Source organism: Lissotriton helveticus, chromosome 12, assembly GCF_964261635.1.
Source record: "Lissotriton helveticus chromosome 12, aLisHel1.1, whole genome shotgun sequence".
Classification (NCBI taxonomy): Eukaryota; Metazoa; Chordata; class Amphibia; order Caudata; family Salamandridae; genus Lissotriton; species Lissotriton helveticus.
In genome coordinates this window covers 344,408,537-344,431,343 of record NC_136073.1, presented here as the reverse complement: position 1 = coordinate 344,431,343, position 22,807 = coordinate 344,408,537, and positions in this window count along the sequence as shown.

Genomic DNA, 22,807 nt, shown 5'->3' with positions numbered 1-22,807 from the left:
ATCCTCCATTGCTTCAATGTCAGCACAGCCCCCAGGCATTCTTCCAAGCAGAGCTTACTTTGCAAGGCGTGATCTGCATCCGCAACTTGTAAAGCTGTGTATTGCAACATGACCGCTTTTCTACCCATGCTGTGTGTTAGGAAGCACTGAAGTCTGTAATGGAGGGTTGTTCCCTCTGTCCTACCGCCCACGTACCACTGATCTCCAGGATCAGTGTGTTATAGGCAAGAAACCACAGCTCCCAGCCCATACATATCCTGCAGCTCCTGAAAGGAGCTCAGACAGGGCTCCATCATTATAGAGGTCACGTATACAGGTCACCCCCACCTCCTGCTACGATATCAGATCATGTGCCACCAGCACTGCTCTCATTCCAGGATCACTCCAAAGAGGCATTTGTGAGGCGAAGGGTGTTTGCGTACATCGGGTTGTATATACCTATTCCAGCAGAGATTGGTGGCACGCATCAGTCTGCCCAGGTTCCTGGACGGGCACCCTAGTGTCATTTATTTGCGGGTTTATAACGCGCTAGGATCACCTCCCAGAGGAGTATCTCCGCGCCTTTGAAAACCTTTCAGCTTATAACAGTAGGTATACAGGTAGCGCTAGTTTTGAAATAGAAAGGTTTTTAACTGTTTTCTAAACGGGAGATATTCCTGACAGAGTCGCAAAGAGAGGGGGAGGCTGTTCCACAGCCTTGGTCCAGCGATTGAAAGGGCTCTACCACCCTGCCTGGCCTTTCTGGCTCTCGGGACCTGTAATAAAGCTTGTTCACAAGATCTCAAGGATCTTACAGGTTTATAGGGGGAGAATCTGTCATTTAAGTACCCTGGGCCTTTATTCTGAAGACTTTTATGTATAATACAACCTATCTTATACTTCACCCTTTGCTTAATGGGAAGCCAATGTAAGGTGTTCAAGAGAGGTTTAGATGGAGTACGAGGAGGCTGATTTAGGACAAGACGGGCCGCAGTGTTCTGGACTACCTGCAATCTCGCAATAACTCCCTCGTTTGCTGATAGGAGCATCCCGTTGCAGTAGTCCAGACGACTCAGTATTAGGGCCTGCACTAACGTCCTCCTAGTTGAGTCAGGGAGCATAGGGAAGACTTTCCTCAACATGGCAATGACATGAAAACATGAGCTCACCACTTGGTTGCTGTATTGCTTCAAAGAGAGCTCCTGGTCCAGACGCACACCGAGATTTTTGACCACCTGCTTTGGCTCTGGGACTGGGCCTAGATCTTGCGGCCACCAGTCTGGGGACCATAGGAGCTTTGCCTCACCGAACAGCATCACTTCTGTTTTTGCAACATTACATTGCAAGAAGTTAGATGCCATCCAGTGGGCCACTGCCTTCATCCCCAGGGAGAAAGAGTTCCTGACCTTGTCCGTAAGATGTTTAAAAGGAAAGAGGAGTTGGGTGTCATCCGCATATGACATGGGGATAAACCCATGGGATCTCATGATGTTCGCTAGGGGGGCCACATAGATATTAAACAAGGTCGGGCTTAAACAAGATCCCTGTGGCACCCCCTTTGAGATCCCCAACTCCTCTGACCGGTAAGCACCCAAGGTGACTGTCTGGGTGCGATCTGTCAGGAAACTCCTTAACCATGCCAGAGCTCCACCTTCCAGACCGATGTTCACAAGTCTGGTGGTCATGATGTCATGTGACACGGTGTCAAACGCCGCAGACAGATCCAACAGAACCAGGATGACAGAGTAACCCCCATCCTGGAACATGTGTAGATCGTCTGCGACTGACAGCAAGGTGGTCTCGGTGCTATGTCTCGGCCTGAAACCCGACTGGGATGGATCCAGTCCATGTGTCTCCTCGACGAAACTGGACAGGTGGCTATTAACAAATTTCTCTATCATTTTACCCATAAAGGGAAGGAGAGAGATAGGTCGTAGGTTAGTAAGATCCGTCCAAGGAATGGTGGTATTTTTCCTCAACGGTCTTACTAATGCCCTTTTCCAGTCCCTCGGAACCTCTCCCGTACTTAATGACAGGTTAATTAGTTTCTGAATTTCTGGACCAAGGATTTCGGCCAACATGGGCATGATGCGGGCCTGAGGGCTACCGCTCTTAATCACATTTGTTAAGGCAATAACTTCCTCTAAGGAAATAGGGGGAAAGTTTTTTAAACGATTAACTTGCATATTCTGCTGTATACTATTGTGAGAGGGGTTATTAGAGTCGGCTACCTCAATCGTTTTTGTGGCCAATATCTTTGCATAGATCATATCAATTTTCTTCATAAAGAAGTGTGAGATCCCATCACATAATTCTTGAGAAGCAACCTCTGCCGTCTCACATGCTACAGGCTTAGTAAAAGTTTGCAGGATTTGAAAAAGAACTTTAGAGTCCTTTCCAGCCTCTGCAAGTTGCGTAGCAATATGACTTTTACGAGCTGTCCTTATAGCCTTATGATATGACCTGAGGGATGTTAAATAATGTTGTTTATCCTCCAATCTCCGATACTGTCTCCATACTTTTTCCAGCTTTCTGGACTTTTGTTTCATCTGTCTCAGATCTTCGGAGTACCAGATTTCTTGTCTGCCTGCTTGACGGGGTTTATATGTTTTCTGAGGAATGATGCCATCAATTGCTTCGCTCACAGCATTTATAAACCGATTGAGTTCAATTGGCATTATTCCCCTATGATTGTTAATTATAGGAGCTTGATAGGCTTCTCGAAAGGTGTCCAGTGTTAATTTGTGCCAGGGTCTCCTTTTGGTTGGCAAGGCAGTCGGTGCACTTAATTTGCCCATAGCCTCAGTGTAAAATTTTAAGATAAAATAATCTGTCCATTCTACCTGAGTGGGAGGTGTACACATGTTTAAAAATGAGTTGGAAAACACCAAATCCAGCGTATGGCCTGCCTCATGTGTGGGTCCCTGATTCATCTTTTTGAGACCTAAATATTCCATATCCATTAGAAGGGTTCTGACCTCCATACATGTCTCTAATTCACTGTGCAAGTTAAAATCTCCCACTAATAGGAAGTTTTGATTATCTACAATGAATGGCGCTAGAACCTCCATAAGGGAGATAGAAAAGTCCACACTCGAACCTGGGGGTCGATATAAAACCGCACCCCTTCTATTCTCCCTAGAAGCGGAGCTAAGTTTAAAAATCATTAGTTCCATCAGAGGGGTACTAATTTCCTCCAGTATTGGGACAGTTAACTCCTCCCTATATACGATGGCTATTCCACCTCCTATTTTATTTAGGCGGTCCAATCTGGAGACCTTATATCCCATCGGGATGCCTAGTGTAATGGCTGGTACTGAGTGAGGCTTGAGCCATGTCTCCGTTAAAAAACATAGGTCAGGTTTCTCTGTCGATATCAAGTCCCATACCTGTATTGCCTGCTTTGTCATCGAACGCACATTGCAAAGCAAATGTTTACTTCCTAAAGGAGTGGGGTCCTTTGTGGTCATTACTGGGCCCGTGTGGTGTGTTGACCATCGCCTTGCGGTTGGAACTCGCAAAGAACGGTTGGCCACTACCTCAAGGCCAAACTGTGTGCAACAGGTATGGCATGTGAATGGTCCTTCTAGATTAAATGGAAAGGTAACATCACATGTATTACATATGCTGTTCCGTAGGTCTAATAATACCTGTGAGGGGTATGTTAGGCGTCCAACACCAGGAGTCCTCGAAATGATAGATGAGACAGCCATGGTCTCCTGCCCCTGGCCCCGTCCTGGCACGGACGGGCACAGACGGGCTTCTCTCTGGCTTGTCTCAGGCGCGTCCTCAGGCGCTCCCCTGCGCGCGACCGCTGCGCGCTCAGGACGACGAGAGGGCTAAATAGCCCCTCCTTGTGGGAGGCTAGACCGCTACCTGATGTACTAGCAGAAGTGAGGAAGTTTGTCAGGCTCTTACCTGTCTGCCCTCCGCTCTACGGCAATAATTGCCGAGTCGGACCGGGGCGGGCAGGCTACAACATCGAGCACCGACTTCAGAGTTCAAGTAAGTTTTAAAATCCCCCTATGCACTAAAGAGCATGCGAACAGATTTTACAATATGAGAAGGTGAAACGAGTGGTTTTTAAAATCAACCAAACGACGCAGTTAAAATATTCCAATTTTCCTGATTCCAGGCAGTTAATACCTCGTTCCTGTATACCTATCCTGGTGCAAGCTGTCTGTCCTCAAGCAGAACGGGGAGACACTGCCACTGTCAGCCCTATCCGCGATCAGCGCGCAGCTCCTCGCTGCCTAAATAGCCCCTCCTTGTGGGAGGCTAGACCGCTACCTGATGTACTAGCGGAAGTGAGGAAGTTTGTCAGGCTCTTACCTGTCCGCCCTCCGCTCTACGGCAATAATTGCCGAGTCGGACCGGGGCGGACAGGCTACAACATCGAGCACCGACTTCAGAGTGCAAGTAAGTTTTAAAATCACCCCTATTGCACTAAAGAGCATGCAAACAGATTTTACAATATGAGAAGGTGAAACAAGTGGTTTTTAAAATCATCAGCCAGTCCAGGAGCCCAACATTTCCCAGCGCCTCTTGAATGGTTCTATTCTCTACCATGGTGTCGCCCACCAGCCATCCCATAGCCCACTGTATCTGTGCTGCAGCAAAATATAGTTTGGGGTCCGGCACCATCAGATTACCCCGTTAATGGACAATGGAGTGTCTGAATAGACACTCACTTGCAGGCACGCCCCATACCAAGTCGAAAATGAACCCAGGCAGGTCCCTAAAGAATGCATTAGTCAGGACCTCCAGAACTGCCACAAAGAAATATAAAAGCCTTGAGAAGCATTAACATCTCTTGGCTGTGAAAGCTGGGCCCATAGCCAATAGCTTCAAATGCATCCAAAAAAGCCCAGTCACTAGTGTATCAACGTTAGAGTTCTCCTGTGGTTACCATCTAGGAGGTCCTTATCAGTGTCATTGATACCCAGGTATCAAAACTTCTTAAACTGCCAGGGTAGGCGGCTGGGCACATGCTCCTCCATATGTGAGTGCTCCACTGTGTGTAGGGGAAAAACACAAGATTTCCCCCAGTTGACTCAGAGGCCCGTCTTCTCCCCCAAATGGTCTAATAGGTCAAATAGTGCCGGCAATGCTCACTCATGGTCATGTAGGTACACCAACACGTTATCCACATATAAGGAGAACATGTGTCAGAATAGACCTACCTCTAACTCTCAGTTTGCGCCCCTCACCCGCATTAGTGTGACCAATAGCACCATGGCCAGAGCAAAAATTATTGGCGATAGAGAACAGTCCTGGTGCTTGCTCCTGCCAATCTCAAACTAGTGGAAAACTTCAAGCCTTGTTCTCACTCTAGTTCTCGGAGCCTTGTAGAGCAACCTGCCCTATCCTAGAAACCAACGGTCCCATCCCCAGGGCCTCCAACACTAGTAACAAACAGGACCACCCTAGGGTGTTGAAGCTTTGTCAAAGTCTATGGAGACTGCCACTGAAATGCCCTTTGCCTCCTTGCTGATTGCTGATTGATAGGCTTTATTTGAATATAAAAATACCATAAAAGCTTGTACAACAAATATAAAATACAGCATAAATAGCAATCACATTCAGAATACACACAAAAGTTTGAAACAGATAGAAAAATATTTAAAACAGTTAAAACCGAATTAAATTGACAGAGAAAGCCTTCTAGCACGAATCAACCAAGACCATTTTAAAAATTTTGACACAGCACAAACGATCACAGTGGATGTGTCGGACATTAAAATACGCATCGCCACTATTTGCTGACGGGTGCCTAAGAGTCTACATAATGGTTTTAACCAGCGGCTCCTGGGTGCACGATAGTCCGGGCATTCAAAAAGAATGTGGGCTACCGACTCTACTCGGGTGGGACAAGACGCACAGAACGGGGAAAATTGATAACTCAGTTTCCAGCGGGCAACTACTACACCTACTGGGAGAGTCCCCACTCGAAACTTAAAGTACAAAGTGCGGTCAAAGGGGGTGGAAATGATATCTAAATAGGGTTCATAGGCCACCACATCTTTGATCCTCACAAAGGCTACAGTAGAGTTGCAATGACGTGAGTCTAAATGTAATTTGGCGGAGACCCAGTTCCAGTACAACTTTTTAATCATAGCTTTGGGTGGGGCGGTTCTCAATGCCCATGCATCTGGTAACCCTATCTCCACTAATAGCCATTTGACATCCCTCAGCCATTTGATCCTGGACCAGCCTGTCATAGCCATAATCTCTGATAGCGCTTCCGCATAGGAGGCTAGTTCGGGCACCCGCCACAGCCTTGCCCAAATGAGCAGGGGGCGAAGTTGTGCTTGGTCCTTGATAGAACTGCAACCTAGATCCAATAGCACTGGTACTGTTGGTGTGCTCCATGGGAGAGCCATCAGATCTTTCAAAAATGTTCTCTCCGATTTAGCTAGTGCGTCCAGGTTGCAGGTGCCCCACAGCTCTGCCCCATAAAGTGTGGCGCTGACCCCTCTAGCTTTATATATTTCCACGACAGGGGCTATAGGTTTACTTGTTGAGGAGCGTTGTTCCTTAAGTAAAGTGCCTCCCACCCTTTTATGGCCCAGGAGCATTTTTTGGATGTGCAGGTTCCAGGTGAGGGAATCATTAAGGCGAATACCCAGGTAATCGACCTCGGAAACCCTCTCCAGTGGCTCGGAATTCAGAGCCGGAGGTCGGCCAAGTTTCTTCGGGGGATTCATAACCAAGAACTTGGTTTTTACAGTATTGATTACCAACCCCCTCAGCAAACAAAACTCCTGGAAACTATTCAGAAGGCTCTGAAGACCCATAGGAGACTTTGAGATAAGAAGAGTATCATCTGCAAAAAGCAGTGTTGGGATCCGTTTGCCTGCCAGGGATGGAGCGTCCGAGGGATTTCTTAACAGATGTTCAACCACGCCGTTTACATAAAGAGAAAACAGGGTGGGGGCTAACACACATCCCTGACGGATGCCCCTTCCCACAGGGATCCTGTTGGTTTTTTCACCCTTCGTACCCCAGCGAACCTGCGCAAAATTGCCAGCATGTAATTTTACCAAAAGAGAAAGAATATACGTGGGCAACCCCAAATCTAGCAGAACCTTCCATAGCTCCTCCCTAGGGATCAGGTCAAAGGCAGTCTTTAGGTCTATAAAGTCCAGGTATAGACTGCCCCCGCCCAGCACCACCACCTTCCAGTGTAAGAGAGCCAATCTGAAGGCCTGCTCAATGGTCCCAGTGCCAGAGCGGGATCCAGCTTGGAGGTCCGACAGGATGTTATTGTCGTCCATCCACTGGAGCACCCTTCTCAGAATCACCTTCCCTGCCACTTTTTGGGAAGAGTCAATAAGACTTATTGGCATGTAGTTGGCAGGGTTGTCCCGACTCCCCTTCTTGAATATCGGGACAACCTCTGCCACCTTCCAAGATTCGGGTACGGGCGCACCTTCACTAATGGCATTTAACAGTGATGATACTAACTTCCCCCACTCCTTGGGATTTGCCCGTAGTAGGTCACCCGGTATCCCATCAGGCCCTGCTGCTTTCAAGGGCACCAATGTCTTAATTACGTCCTCCACCTCTCTGACAGTAAAGGGAGCATACTCTGATCCCCCTGGGCAAGCAGCCAGTGAGAGGGTAGTATGAGTAGATGGCTCAATAGAGGAATAGAGAGACGAGAAGTGGTTGAACCAGCTCTGGGCAGGGATGTTACACGTTATCAAGGTGCTGACTGGCCTGTCCCTAGATCTTATACAGTTCCAGAAGCTTCTGGCATCCCTATCCAAGCTTGCTTTCCTGAGATCCGCCCAGAACCTGTCCTCCCATTCTCTCTTGGCTACAAACATAGTCTGAGAGTAATCTTTCCTTGCCAGTCTTATGGCCGCCAAGGATTTACTCTTAACAGCACCAATCAGGGAGTTTTTCTTCACCCTGCATTTTTTCGTGTACCAACCATGAGAGTTCAACCTATTCTCACTCTTATCGATTCGAGAGGCCTTACTTGGAAGATGGAAAAGTTCACTCAAGGCCTTGGTGGTAACACAAAAAAGCGCTGGGACTTCCTCGGGCTGGGGAATCATTAAGTCAAGTTTGGACTGGGCAGTATCTAAGAGTGCCGCAATGGATAACACCTTCTTTTCATCCATAATGAGCTTACTCCATTTTAGGCGTCTACCACAGTTGGAAGGATGTACTTCCTGATGGGCAGACGACAAATGGCACGTAAGCACCCCCAAGTTCCCCGTCCACAGAGGACTTAGGGCAAGAGAAAGGGGATTATGATCACTCTCGACTGAGGGGAGTACCTCCATGTCCTGCAGATAACCCCAGAGTTTTACATCAAGGAGGATATAGTCTATCCTGGACGTATGATCCACCCTGTTGTAAGTATGGGCTCCAGATGGATCCGAGATCGTCCTTCCATTCGCAGCCCTAAGGCCGAATTCTATGTTTAGGGAGTAAATTTGGACTGCCACGTGAGACCACCTTCTAATGGGAGGTATAGTCAAAATAGGTATTCCTCTCCTAGTATCTTCATCAACAGTCCCCAAAGTGTCCTCCAATCCAAGGGGCTCAAACATGCAGTTAAAGTCCCCTGCGACCATGACATGAGAACTATTAGTGCCCTGCCTAAGCAGGGATTCCAGCTCTGTCACTATGGGTGAATGTGAACCTCCCTTCGTACCCCTAGCATAGATATTAAAAATATCTAGGGTCAGCCCTCTCCTGGGTGATATGCTCAGGAGATCGAATGAGTTTGACACTTGCTGAGTAACTTGACAGCCAAGTGAAATGGCGACCCATATGAGAAGGCCTCCTGAGGGGCGGCCCTTCCCGGAAAGGGGTGGTACCGCTGGTCGAAAAAAAGATGAATAACCTACCTTGTGGCAAGGCTCCCTACTCCAAGTTTCTTGGAAAATGCGAATAGAGTAGCCCTCCACAAGGGTGTTCCATTCCGGAACAGCCAGCTTCCTCATAATACCTGCAACGTTCCAGCTGAGAATCCTTATATCTGGATCCACCACAGCAGGCTCACTGTGAGGTACGAGGTTGGCGAACCACTCGCTGTGAGGTACGAGGTTGGGGAACCACTCCCCCTCAGGGAGTATGCGAGGTGCACTTTCTCCTTGCTTGAACCCAACACCCAAATTAGCACCCTGTGCTTGGGGACTGCATACGACTAGAGAGGGTATCAGACTGGTATTAATAGTCTCCAAGACATAGGGCTCCGTCCGAGATCTCGAACACGGGGACAGGGGAACCACCCCGGGAAAAGTATTGTATCAATATCCTGGCATCCTTCCATATGGCCCCAGCCATGCAGCTGGCTGGTAAGGCATAGGGAAGGAGTCATTCCCGGGGAGGGTAAAGTTGCACCTGCCTCTTCCATCCAAGATAGTACCATAATGATTGCCAACTGGTCTCGGGTAGTAGTAGGTCAGATCTACTACTCCAATGCCGGCACCACCAATCCCTAGGTTCTGATTGCAAATTATCTGGGCAACCCTAACATCCTTAAAGATGACCACCACACAGTCTCCCTCAAAGCGCTTATGCCCATAACCCACCCATCCTACCCTTCTAACACCCAGGATCAACCCATCTATTTCCCTGGGCAGGGGTATATTTATCCTTAACCAGTGCATAGTTTTGTTTTTTAACGTCTGGTAGGATTCTGGCTGCCCAGCCATCAAGGGTGGTACGTTAATGAGAATAGCAACGTAGGGGTGACAATCTGGGGGCAGGTTCATAGATGGTATTCTGGGGGCCTCTTTGGGCGGAATTGCATCAGGCTGGATAATAAGGGGAGGAATAGAGCTGGTTCTTCTAGATTGGGCTAGCTCTAGACCTTTACCAGTTCCAGAGTTTCTTGACTTAGCATAGGCATTTTTGGCAGTAGCCTCGGAGCCTACGGGCTTCTTGGCATGGGTATTAGTAGCCCTTGGAGGGTCTGCATAATTAATTATGTTCTTTGTGGTCAGCCCAGGGTTCCGATCGCCCCCGTTGGCAGTGACAGCAGGTACAGCTAGGACCTCTACCGCTGGCACCCCTTTGACCATTCCATTTACATTAGATAAGTCCTGTGGGGTAACAGAGGTCAGCCTAGCAGATAATTCCCCCCCTGAGTCATCGGCCCCAATCCTGGCGTGTAATTTAATTAAAGATTTGGTAGAAAAAAAGTTATCCAGTGTCGCTTGCTCAAAGCTGTCCAGCCGCTCCACCAGCCTTTTGACTCTCTCTACGACCGGAGTCAGTAGAGATTTCATCATTTTCTCTAACTGGACAATCAGGGGGATCTCGAGGGGTGTGAGCTCGGCAGAAACCGTAGTCAGAATATCACATGGTTTGGCTGGTAACACGCCGAGGGGCACACACCCCGTTTCACCCTGAGAACAACCTGCACCCACCCCTGCGGTCTTTTGAATCGCTCCCACCCTAGTACCAAGTTTCCTTATTTTCCTATGGGGTTTAGGATGGCAACCTTTGCGTGGACTAGCAACTCTTTTCCTTTTAGTGTGGAAAATTCTGGCTACTGCATGTGATAACACTGGTGGAGGAGGGGATTCCCCATGACTAGAAATGATATTTGAGGTAGGCATGAGGACTGGGACGTTAATAGACCTCACAGCCAAGGTTTCATCTTCAATAGGTGGGACTGAGTCTAACGTATTGTGGAAAATTAGTACGGTTTGGTAAACATTATCTGCGCCATCTTGCCTCTTCCCCTGATGCCACACTTTTTGTCGTGCGCACCCGCCATTTTAGGTGCCTCGATCAGAACAACCCTTTTTTTCATGCCACTGACCCCCGGCATAGCCCTCCTCCCTCACAGAGCCCGCACTCTGACCAACCCCCCGCTCACACATGCCTTGGGTCATAAACCCCTCTTCAGCGCAGCGTTGCCTCAGAACCCCATCCTGTTCCCTGCACGACACCTCCCTTCATTCCTTTCATGGTCCCAGGCCCTTTTGATGCAAACCCCCTTTTCCTGTGTGCCCGTTTGTCCTCCCCGTTCCCAGGCCGACACCTAGCCCTGCCGATACTGTTTATTGCCCCTCCCCGTACAGTAGAAAGCTTCCCTCCTCAAAGGACCCCCGAATCGATCAAAGCCCCCACCTTATGAGATCCGATCAAACCCCCACGTTCCATGAATCGGCGGAATGTCCAGCTGCGCGATAATCATCACCTGTTGTGACCGGGGTGGGACTTCTGCTGTATATGTGTGTGGGAACGGGCTTGGAGCGGGGGTTCCGAGAATGTCTTTCCGTACATCAAAGCATTGCCAAGGATGTGTTGTATGTAATAAAGCAATAAACTTATGTATAAGAGACCAGGCCTCAGAGATGCGGTTAGAGCACCTCATGACGATACCTGCTGTCTGAATTGTTGTGTTCTCCTCCGGAGAGAATAAACCTTGTTTCCTGCCTTCCCGTCTCCAGCGCCTGCCTCTTCATTGATTAATAATTTGTGGGTTAAAGAGGCGATACCGCCGGGCAAATATCGATTGTCCCTTGACCTTAGATTCAACAATTGGCGTCCCAAGCGTGGGGCCCATCAGCGACTCGTGGATCCAGTGGGAGAGGTCCTGACGACAGAGTGAACGACTGCAACGATCGGGAGAGCTCTTGCCCAATAGACCCTCGTCTGGCAGCCGATCATCCGAACTTCACTAGTTCCGAACAGACCTCTCTCGAGTGATCTACGGTCCTGACTGGGAACCATCAGGAGTGCTGCGAGGAATACAAAGACAAGAGGACGATCGGGCGCTGGATTCGGAAGACAAGAAACTGTCCATACGGTCCGGGTAAGGTCGTGTAGACACGACGAATCACGAAATAATTGTTGATTGTTCAGAAAATACTAGTATTACTCTTTGTTGACTCATTTGGAGATTCACTGTCTGCACACGGAGAAACAGTAGGCTCTTTCCCTTTTGCAAACAGTGAAGGATAGGAAACGCAGCCGTCGTGCCTATTTTTCTCCCCCACTGGTTTTATTATTTATTTGACGGCTTATTCTCGGGAGACTCCCTCTCCCACACTGATTAACTGTTTTTGGCCCCGAACTACTGTTCGCAGATTGTTTTCTGGAGATTCTCTGTCTGCAAACAGGAAATAACAGATTCCTCTTTACGGATAGTGAAAGGGTAGAGGACGCAGACTTTTACGTGCCTACTTATTCTCCCCACTGGTTTTATTTTATTTTTATTGGTTGTTTTTGTTATTGGTTCATGAGGTATTCACTGCCTGCAAACAACGTAGAATAGAAATATTCTGTCTAGTCTTTGCGCGCAGTGATAAGATAGGCAGTGCTGACTTTTTGTCCCTCGTCGTGAGCTGTCATGTCTGTCTTCTCGCCACTGGTCGATAGCTGGTTCAGCCCGGACCGTTTATTAGAGGTGGATCATCTAGCTCCGCTGGAAGGCACCCCTAATAAAGACATGTTCGTAAACTATGGATTAGTTACCATAGCCTATAGTAAACTGTGGCACAGGTATACCAAAGAAAGCCAAGAGAAACAGTGGCCACTGATAGGATCCTTCGACCTTGATAAAATAGAAATGTTAGAAATAGCCCTGTGTGATAATAAGACAACGCCCGTTATGCTTGACTGCCTCGGTATGTGGCGCAAAGAAGCAATGCAACGAAAGAATAGAGATGAGGACAGAGCAGGTAAAGGAACATATCGACAGGACGACCTCAGAACACAACGTCCTGAAAGTAATCCCCCGACACTACGCACAGGACGGCCAGACTTAGGGCAAAACCAATGTGCTTTTTGTAGATATGTCGGGCACTGGAAAGCCCAATGCCCGACTCTACTGAGCGTGAATAGGAGCAGAGGACTGACAGGAATAACAGGCCGGCAGAAAGGGAAAAGGCGCGAGACAAAGATGAATCAGACTGACTTGAACAGGCCAGATAGAACCACCACGTTTGATTATGCCCGATGGCACAGATTTCGCCAAGCCAATTTCAGCGACATGTTCGAGTCCTCATAGATCCAACAACGATAAGACGGGAAAACCCAGTGTAGCTCTAAATTGACAGACGACAAACCCCGAAGAAAACAGAAAGAATAATGTACACACACATGATCAAGCATCCTTACGTTTAGCCAAGTAGGGAAAAGTTTAGGGTATTTCGAGGTAAGGGTTACACAAGTATCCTTCGCCGATAGGACTAGGGATATTGCCTATGTCTGAAGACCTACTACCTCCTTTTCTTCCGCATCCTTATAGGCATATAACTGAAGCCTGCTCCATTGCTCCAACAAAAAGTATGCGCAGCATATAAAAGTGAGATAATTATGGCCAATAACTGTATTATGTTTGTCTTGGGTCTTTTTATATAATATTTGTACTTCTCCCCGTCTGAGTTTGTGTGTACGTAATGCATGAATCTGCGTCATCCCTCTGCCTGTGTTACCTTGGTACTTAAACTTTTGTTAACAGAAGCTTTAGTATGGAACAACCCGGAAAGAAAGGAGTGAGAAATCGAAATCCATAGGCCACTTATGAACTTGAACTTTTATTTAACATAACGAACAAGAAACAAATAACAATACGTAATAATAACACTTAATAATGCCCTAACAACAGAAAACGTTTGAGACAAGAACGGTAAAACTAGAAAATGAAAGTCAACAGAACATTCGCCCCCCCCCCCATTTCTGGAACCTTCCAAAGTAGGGCAGGGTTACGGCTACGCCCAGCCGGCGGCAACCCATATAAGGCGGGCCCTGCTGCCAACAACCGGTCAGGAAATCATAACATAGAGTGGAGCCGGAGGAGAGGCAGGGGCCAGCGGAGTCCGGCCGCAGCGGCCCTGGATAGCTGCAGGTAGTCCCGCCACATGTCTTCCCGGTCCGGCCACGGTGGCGCATGGGAGTTTTTAGGTAGTCCCGCCACATGTCTTCCCGGTCCGGCCACCAATGGCCAGGGACCGGGGCCAACTGGATCCGGCTGCAGCCGATGAGCCAAAGAACCCGTTCATGGGGCCAGAGCAAGGGGCGTCCGGCCGACATCCGCCGGAAGCCCGGTCCAGAGAAGGACAGGACACTTCTTTCTTTTCCCCTCCGTAATGGCCGCAGCAGCACGCCCGGCGCCACTTCTGTCATGAACAATGGCCGCGACAACTCTGGGCGGCGGGATGTCTTGTACATACCTCCAGTCCTGGTCGGGCTGGGAGGGAGAGGCGACGCGGACGAGCCTCTCCCACCTCCACGGATAGGAGGTTTCCCAGCCCCCGGCCCAGCGCCGAACTCCTCCAAGCCAGGCGGTGGTGCCAGTACTTGCGTAGCACCGAACATACCATGGTGGCGCCCCAGTACTTGCGCAGCACCGAACATGCGCCGCAGGTGGCCATACTTCCGCAGCACTGGGCATGGGACTTGCGGAGCACAGGGTGTGGAGAGACCATCGTGCATGCCCATGAAGGAGAGCGGCATGGAGTGCACCGGGAGAGAGAGATGGCGCGAACGAGTCTCCCTCGCCCCCAGATGGGGGCACCACAGCTGCGCCCTAGCCGAACGTCCCGCTTCCACAACACGGAGTTCCATTCTCTATTTGTCCCCAGAAAGGTCTCTTCCACTCTCGCAGACTCGACGAGGGGGGCTGCTGCAGGCCTCAGAATGGCGTCTGGGTCCGCTGGAAGGCGGGCCTCGACCGCTAGAGTAACTTTGAATAGCGATATAACTCGGGCACTTGCCCACCGGGGCACGAGCCCCCACCTCCGACAGCACCCCCACAGCCTTGAAGATTCTACAAACGTCCCAGGAGCCCTCGGCCCCTGCAGGCTTCCGGTAAGGGACAACTGCCTCGATCGCTAACAAAACAAGCATGACATTGCCACTCTTTCTGTTAGCATGAATTCTCGAACTGCCGAAAAGGACTCTGGTCCAACTGCCGGTTGTAGGAAACATTTTTTCTGATGCTACTTCCGGACTAACCCGGCCCCGCCCAAAATGGCGCCGGTGACAATAGGAACTTACGAACGCCACGTGGTGTCTTCTTTTTGCTAATAAAGAAAAACTTGATTTTCTGAGACATGTACCTGATCCTTTGTACGCTTAACGAGAAAGAAAGAGAATTCACTCGACGAACATATAAAGGGGCTCCGTTAAAAAATGTTGATTACAAATGTACGATGTATTATATTTTTTTATAGCTGATGTATAACCTCGCTCATGATGCACATACACGGTATGCATATAGGAAATCTGATTGCGACTAGTCTGACGGTGCTTCTAAACTATGAAATAAATGCCCCCCGATCCCCCGACCAATTTATAGACGTTTTTAGTTTCCTACGAATGAATGAATAAACCTTTCTAATGTTTTCTAATGCTGCAAATTAACCCCCTACTGTACGCACTTTAGCCATTACCGTGTCCAGCCAAGTACGACTGCACCTTCATAAATCTACATGCTGAATGATTTTGCAAAATAAAGGTTTCTCAAACTATGAACGGATATTGCATGCTTTATTTAAAATGTGGGATCGGCGGGAGAGTTCTTTTCTGTGCACCCTACTCTGCTCTCTCTTTAAGGTTAATAGAAGATGGTTGCCCAGCCCCGGATGGAGGATCGAATCTGAGACACGACACTCTGCCGTCAAATATGCGACTGACTCAGGGACTCGCGCATGGAGAAAGACCTCGACTTCTGGGGATGGGTAAAAGCGAAATGGTGTAAAAGATGGAATATAAAGGTTGGGTAAAATGAAACGATGTAAAATGATAAAGTATTATAAAGATACGACACTCAAAGATACTAGGGAACAGAGTTGACCGAAGAGCTGATAAACCTTAGAACATCACAACGTTGAAAGAGGTTTAAGGACCCCAATAGCTAAATACACCTACCAACTGGAAACCTCGCACTAAGTGCGTCTGATTCTTTAACGTTTCCCTACTCACAGCCTATGAATCGCACTGCCCCCATTCCCCCCTTGGCTCCAGAAACCAAAAACCCCAGGGATTCTATCCCGAGGGGATAGGACGAGTATGAGGTAAGTAAAGGACTTTCGTACCCGTGCTTTTGATATGCTCGAATGTTGTCCCCCTCCCCTCTTTTTTTCCCCTCTACAGGCCACACCGGAATCGCGACCAAAGTATGGTGAAGATCTGAAGCCTCGCCCTGTCTGATATACGAAGCGGACTAACACTGCCTGGTGGCACCTAAACACACCCACAAACTGCTCTTTTTACCAAAAGAGCCAATAGAGTTTATGACATGATAAAAGCGATCACCCTTGATCCATGTTGCGTGAATGGACACCTGTCACGTATGTCTGAAACTATGAGATGATGTTTGTGTATGACTGACGCGTTGACTTAACTGATTAACGGACCGAGAATGCAAGAAATGCGACACACTGGTGCCCTTTTTTCCTCGATGCATGTCCCCTGTACCCGGCCTAATGCTCGTCCATCCCAAACTGCGTGCTTTCAAAATTCTAACACAGACCCGTAATGCCTTATGTTGCGTAATGCGCTGAATAGCCTGTCTTAATGCACGGCCACTCCCCATGTCGCACGTGTACTATTTAGCCTGTTGTTGCACATCTCTCTCTCTCTCTCTCTCTCTCTCTCTCTCTCTCTCTCTCTCGCTCTTCCGAACGACTAAGCACCTAAATTGGCAAACCACCACCCCTAGTGCCCCACCAATTGGCCCCAAATACCACAAGTATTTGCTCAAAATTTGTCCTAAGTAAAAGAATCACCCTGACGCCGTGTCACTACCTCTCCTTTCTGCTAAATTGATGAAACCGAGATTTGGCCAAGAGGGAAAGGACAGGTAAGACGACTGAGGTTCCCTAATCTGACCCGACATAAGGGAACTACATGTCAGCGGCTCCTGTGTTATAAAAAGATGCCTCAGATAACGCGACCTTCCCCGTCCCGAATTGTCGCAATACCCAAACAGTAAAGGTGATCGAAACATCCCCATCTTCCCAGAACACCCCCAGTTTCGTATCAACTGCCCCTCACCCCCGGTTGTAAGAGATGGGTCGATTTACGCCCTTACCACAGTTTTTCTATATCCCTAGTTGTTTTCCACAAGACCCCGGTTTTTTAATTAAGTAGTCAGGTTGTAGGAGGCTATGTAGGAACTAGAACGATGTTTGCAAAATTAAGATTAGACCAAAGTGAAGAAATCGTTGCAATGAACCCTGTTGAAAGTAAAATGTTTAGCTGAAAGGCAGGATGCATTGATAGAATGAAAAATGTTTAGCCTATGTTCATCTCTCAGAAAGATACCTATCAGACCATGGTGATAGCACATTGCGTTTTTTGATATATAGCCCAGGAGAACGGTATAGCTTTGTAAGGCTCGTACTAGGAAGGTGGGTCTCCGTCAGAAGAGCTGACGTAACTGTAATGCAATAAAAGGCACCAGATCACGTACCATGACCAGGCAGAAAACACCATTGCGTTCTCATTTACCTGGAGCTGGGAGAGAAATAGACTTATGTGATTACCTTCCTCTGCAAATTCTCTAAAGACTGTCTTTTCAAACTCATTTAAGGGTACGACTGTCGGAGGAAAGAAGGACCGGATGTGGGAGCACGTGGCCTGACTACAGACTATGGAACATCTGCAACATTGGCCAGGGCGAGACCGCGACAGTAAGGAGCTGCAGGACGAGGCACTGTTTTCGACAAAATAAGAGGAAAGGGCTGACCTGATGCCCCTGCTCGATGTCTAATGTATGCCGAAAAGTCCCCGCTCTCAAAACTCGGTCATGAGCCCGCCTACCTGAAGTTTTTCCGTCCCCCTAGTCTGTTCCCGATCTGGCCCTGCTCCATCCCCCTTTTTCTCCGACCTACCCTAAAGGACTGCTCACACGCACATTTCTTCCATCTGAACCTTTTTGACAATCAACTCAAAGGACACAGGGCGAAAAGGACCTTTTTGACCAGAAACGCGAGGAAAAGGTCGTGCCCTGCAACGCGGGACCTCGAATAGAGCTGGACCCTTAGCTCCACCGCCGGTGCTCCACAGCGCCAACAAAAGACGACAAAGAATGCTGAGAACTCATTAACTTCGAACATTGACTCCCTCAATCATCGTTTCTGCTACGTCTCATTTCTCTCCCAGCCACCATTGTATTAATTATGCTCCACCATTATAACATGAACAGAACCCACATATTTAATGACCTATCAGTTCACATTCCAAACGACTATAAGCAACTATGAAATGTACTCAATGCTCTCACTACAGAATCATTTTTGTCTATTATCACATTACTACGACTCTCCTGTAAACGAGTTTTTATCGATAGACCCGCCTCCTAAGATGAAAGATTTCAAAATGTAATGTATATAACTCCTTCACCTGGGTACCTACTTCTTTTCCGAGGATCACCACAGTCAACATGAATTGGAAATAGGCCAGCAAGATGTCTTGGATATGTTAAAGGGAGGACTGTGGAAAATTAGTACGGTTTGGTAAACATTATCTGCGCCATCTTGCCTCTTCCCCTGATGCCACACTTTTTGTCGTGCGCACCCGCCATTTTAGGTGCCTCGATCAGAACAACCCTTTTTTTCATGCCACTGACCCCCGGCATAGCCCTCCTCCCTCACAGAGCCCGCACTCTGACCAACCCCCCGCTCACACATGCCTTGGGTCATAAACCCCTCTTCAGCGCAGCGTTGCCTCAGAACCCCATCCTGTTCCCAGCACGACACCTCCCTTCATTCCTTTCATGGTCCCAGGCCCTTTTGATGCAAACCCCCTTTTCCTGTGTGCCCGTTTGTCCTCCCCGTTCCCAGGCCGACACCTAGCCCTGCCGATACTGTTTATTGCCCCTCCCCATACAGTAGAAAGCTTCCCTCCTCAAAGGACCCCCGAATCGATCAAAGCCCCCACCTTATGAGATCCGATCAAACCCCCACGTTCCATGAATCGGCGGAATGTCCAGCTGCGCGATAATCATCACCTGTTGTGACCGGGGTGGGACTTCTGCTGTATATGTGTGTGGGAACGGGCTTGGAGCGGGGGTTCCGAGAATGTCTTTCCGTACATCAAAGCATTGCCAAGGATGTGTTGTATGTAATAAAGCAATAAACTTATGTATAAGAGACCAGGCCTCAGAGATGCGGTTAGAGCACCTCATGACGATACCTGCTGTCTGAATTGTTGTGTTCTCCTCCGGAGAGAATAAACCTTGTTTCCTGCCTTCCCGTCTCCAGTGCCTGCCTCTTCATTGATTAATAATTTGTGGGTTAAAGAGGCGATACCGCCGGGCAAATATCGATTGTCCCTTGACCTTAGATTCAACAGTATGGTACACCCTGTCAGAGCTAAGCATCAGAGCAGTTGCCAACGGCTTATCCTGGAGTGGGCAAGCGTTCAATACAGAGTCAATTGCCCATGCTGGGGAAAGGGCCGGCACCGAAGAACCCAAGGACGGCCGCTTCTCTAAGGGATGTTTGAGGAGTTCAACGGATAGGCGGCGCTCAGCACGTCTCTCAGCTAGGGAAATTTCTCTGTCTATCTCCCGAGTAGCCTTGGAAAAATATTTGTCTAAAGGGCCTAGGATTGCGACCCTTACCGTAGAAGGTAAGGGATTAGGTGAGTGCGTAGACATGTTTTAAGCCGGCTAACTATGGTGAAGAGAGTCGTATTCACAATATACCACAGCGCAGGGACTCACGTCAATATAATTAATTTATAATACTAACAATTTGTAGATCTCAAAAAGGGTAACAACTCACTGTATCAAGGATGAGACAATGTCCGGTAGTTCTAGGCTAAATGTCAGGGGGTAGGCACAGCCCAGCCTCCTGCAGCCCCTGACGGCCACAGACGGCCCGCCCTTGTCCCGGGCTTCTCCCGGGACGCTCCCGCGCGCTCCCGCGCAGCGGTATACTCTGCTTACTATAAAGGGAGGAGGAGTGGTCAGGGGGCGGGGCAGGCAGGCAGGGAGAGCGGACCAGGTGGTGTTAATTGGTCATACAGGGACTCCTGGGAGACGAAGTCCCTGTATTAACGCTCGCAGCCCTGTTGCCAATTGTATCCTCGCCTTTCCCGAGCACAGCACCTCAGCGCAAGTCCAAGTGCAGAGTGTTACAATGTCCTGGAACCACCAAGCGGGACCCGCGAAGCGGGTCCGGCGAGCAGTGTGCAAATCCTCGGGCAGAAACAACAGACGATGATCCACTCAGCTGAACCTCCTCTCCGTTCACAGTCAATATCAAAGGGTGTCTCCTTGACCATACCAAGAATTTGACACAGACGACATGTATTATAATAAATTGCCCTGAGGAGGATGAATCCATTCTGGTCAGGGTGGACTAGTGTCTGAAGCAAAGGAAGTAGCAGATTAGTGAGCACCTTACATAAAATCTTTTAATCAATTTTGAGCATTGGCAGTGGGCGGGAAGAACGCCCCTCCAAAGGCTCTCTACCCAGTTTGGGCACCACCACTAAGAGGGCCTCATGGAGGGAATCAGGTGCATCTCCTGGTAGACCGCCAGTAGTTTGGTGGCAAGGATAGCCCTGAAAATCGCACAATATTTTACAGGGAACCCTTTACTTCCCGGGACTTTGTTCCAAGCAATCTGATATATTGCCAGTGTTACCTATATTTCTTCGATTTGTAAGGAGTGTTCCAGTTCCTGAAGTTGCAGGGGGGTCAGGCAGCAAAGGGTAGCCTCCAGCATATAGTTCTGGACCAGTCCGATGGAGGGTCTGGGGGAGGGGAGTAGAGTAGTATTGGACAAAGACCCCATTTTTGTCCGCTTGACTGTTTACGATATCCCCAGTGGAATTACGAATCACTCCTATGAGGGTGCGGCCAATTGCAGTAGCCATGCCAGAGTGCATCCAGGCTTCTTACCATCCACATGCTGGTGAGCCAAGGAGGAATTATAGTCGATATTGCCCAAGTTGCATGTCTTTTCCCTACATTGTTTCTGAAGGTCAGTCTGTCATGTGTAAGCCTCAACCACTGATACGGCTTCCATTTTGGCCTCCCATAGGTGTGTCTCCAATTCTAGGAAACAACATAGTAGGGAGCACCGTTCTTCCCAATTGGGGGGTAAATACAATGTCCTTGCATGACAACTTTCATTTTGTCCTATTCCACCACTTTGGAATCTATAGAGCCTCATTCTCCTGAACATAGCAAAGCAGGTGGGTGCTAATTGTGTCCCAATACTTTATGTCAAGAAGAGACTCTGGACAGAGTCTCCAAGTCGGTATCGGTGCCCTGTACTCACCCCAGTGAAATGCAGCATTGAGGGGGCTATGGTCTGACAGTGTCCAAACCAGGTATTCAGAGCTGAGCACCCGAGGCCAGATCTCTAAATTACAGAGGATTAGACCCAACCTACTGTGTACCTGGTGGTCTGGGATCTAGTTTGAGTATTCGGCCTCCCCCAGTTCACCCATCCACCAGATATTGTGTAGCTGCACTGCAGCCATCCACTGTCTAAAATGCCTGGCATCTTGGGCACCCTGTGTCCCCGGAGGGGGGAATCGAGCGGTCAATGTCAGTGTTGTGCGCACAGTTGAAATAATCTCCCCATAGAGTCGGTGCCAGGTGGTCCAAACGTAGGGCCAGTGATAGTGTGGGAAGGAAGTCTCCCTGCAGCGTGTTTGGTGCATATAATGAGACCACTGATAGGGGTTGTCCATCTAGTGCTGCCTCTAATAACATATAGCGGCCATCAGGATCTACTATAGTCCTACTCTTCATGCAGGGCACCACCAGAGCAATCCAAATTAGGACCCTGTGAGCATAGGCGGAATATCCAGTGCTCAATATTTGTCTGCTGCAGTGCCTGGAGACCTTGTTCAGCCCTATGGCAGTGAGATGTGTCTCTTGGAAGTGCAAGCAATATGAATGTGTCTACACCTAAGGTATATCCTATGTTGCCACATTGGTATCTCTTTGCCTTTGATATTCCAGATCAGGACATTGAATGTGGTAGCCATATATATTGTGTATCTGCCCAGTGGCCAGGCTGCAAAATGCACCACCTCCCAAGTCACTCACCATCCCTAAGCAGTCCCTGGTGCTGCTCTGCTCAAAGCTAACAGGAAACAAAGAACTTAACATAACAATAACTCCCACACCCTTGGCTGGGATGCTAACAGGCATCATGACACAGAATCCTCAACAGCGCAATAAGTAACTAAAATGCGTCATCAATGCAAAACGAACCTTGTGGAAGTCTCTGGAGGGTTGGGCCAAGAGCTATACAACAGAAGAACCTGTGGCAATTTGGTCCTCCTAGGTCCAATTGTAAAGTTTGAGTAGTGCGGAGTCCCCAGCAAAGTCAACATATGTGTTAAGGGATATCCAGACCCCCCAACCATCCCTATCATAAAAGAGCTAAGTCTATTGCACTCAACGTCAATGGAAAGTTAGGGAAGCGTAGATTCTCCATCTGAGGTTACAGAAATGAAGGCTCCCAGCTCCAACTCTTGCCCTGTGTCAGGGGCCAGGACCTGGAATACATTAGTACCATGCCGGTAATCTTCCATTACCACCTGCATCTGCCCCTTAGCAGCGTGTTCCTCAGAGGGGCAAGTTCATGGTTGGTGCGAGCGGCTTCGGGTTCCGCCACTAGACCAGTCATCAGCTCCAGTCGATCCAAGCTGGTCCTGCACCCTCTTGGGATGCAACCTGATCCAGGCCTCCTCCGGCGAGGAGATAAATGTGTTGTGTCAGCATCTACATCTACATCTGGCGCCGGTAAACCTCCGGGTAGCTGTGTGCCTTATAAATCGAATAAATAATAATAATTCAACCCTAAGCTTAGCAGGAAAAAATAAAGCATATGTCAGTCCCAGGGTGCCCAGCTGTGACATGATGACTCTA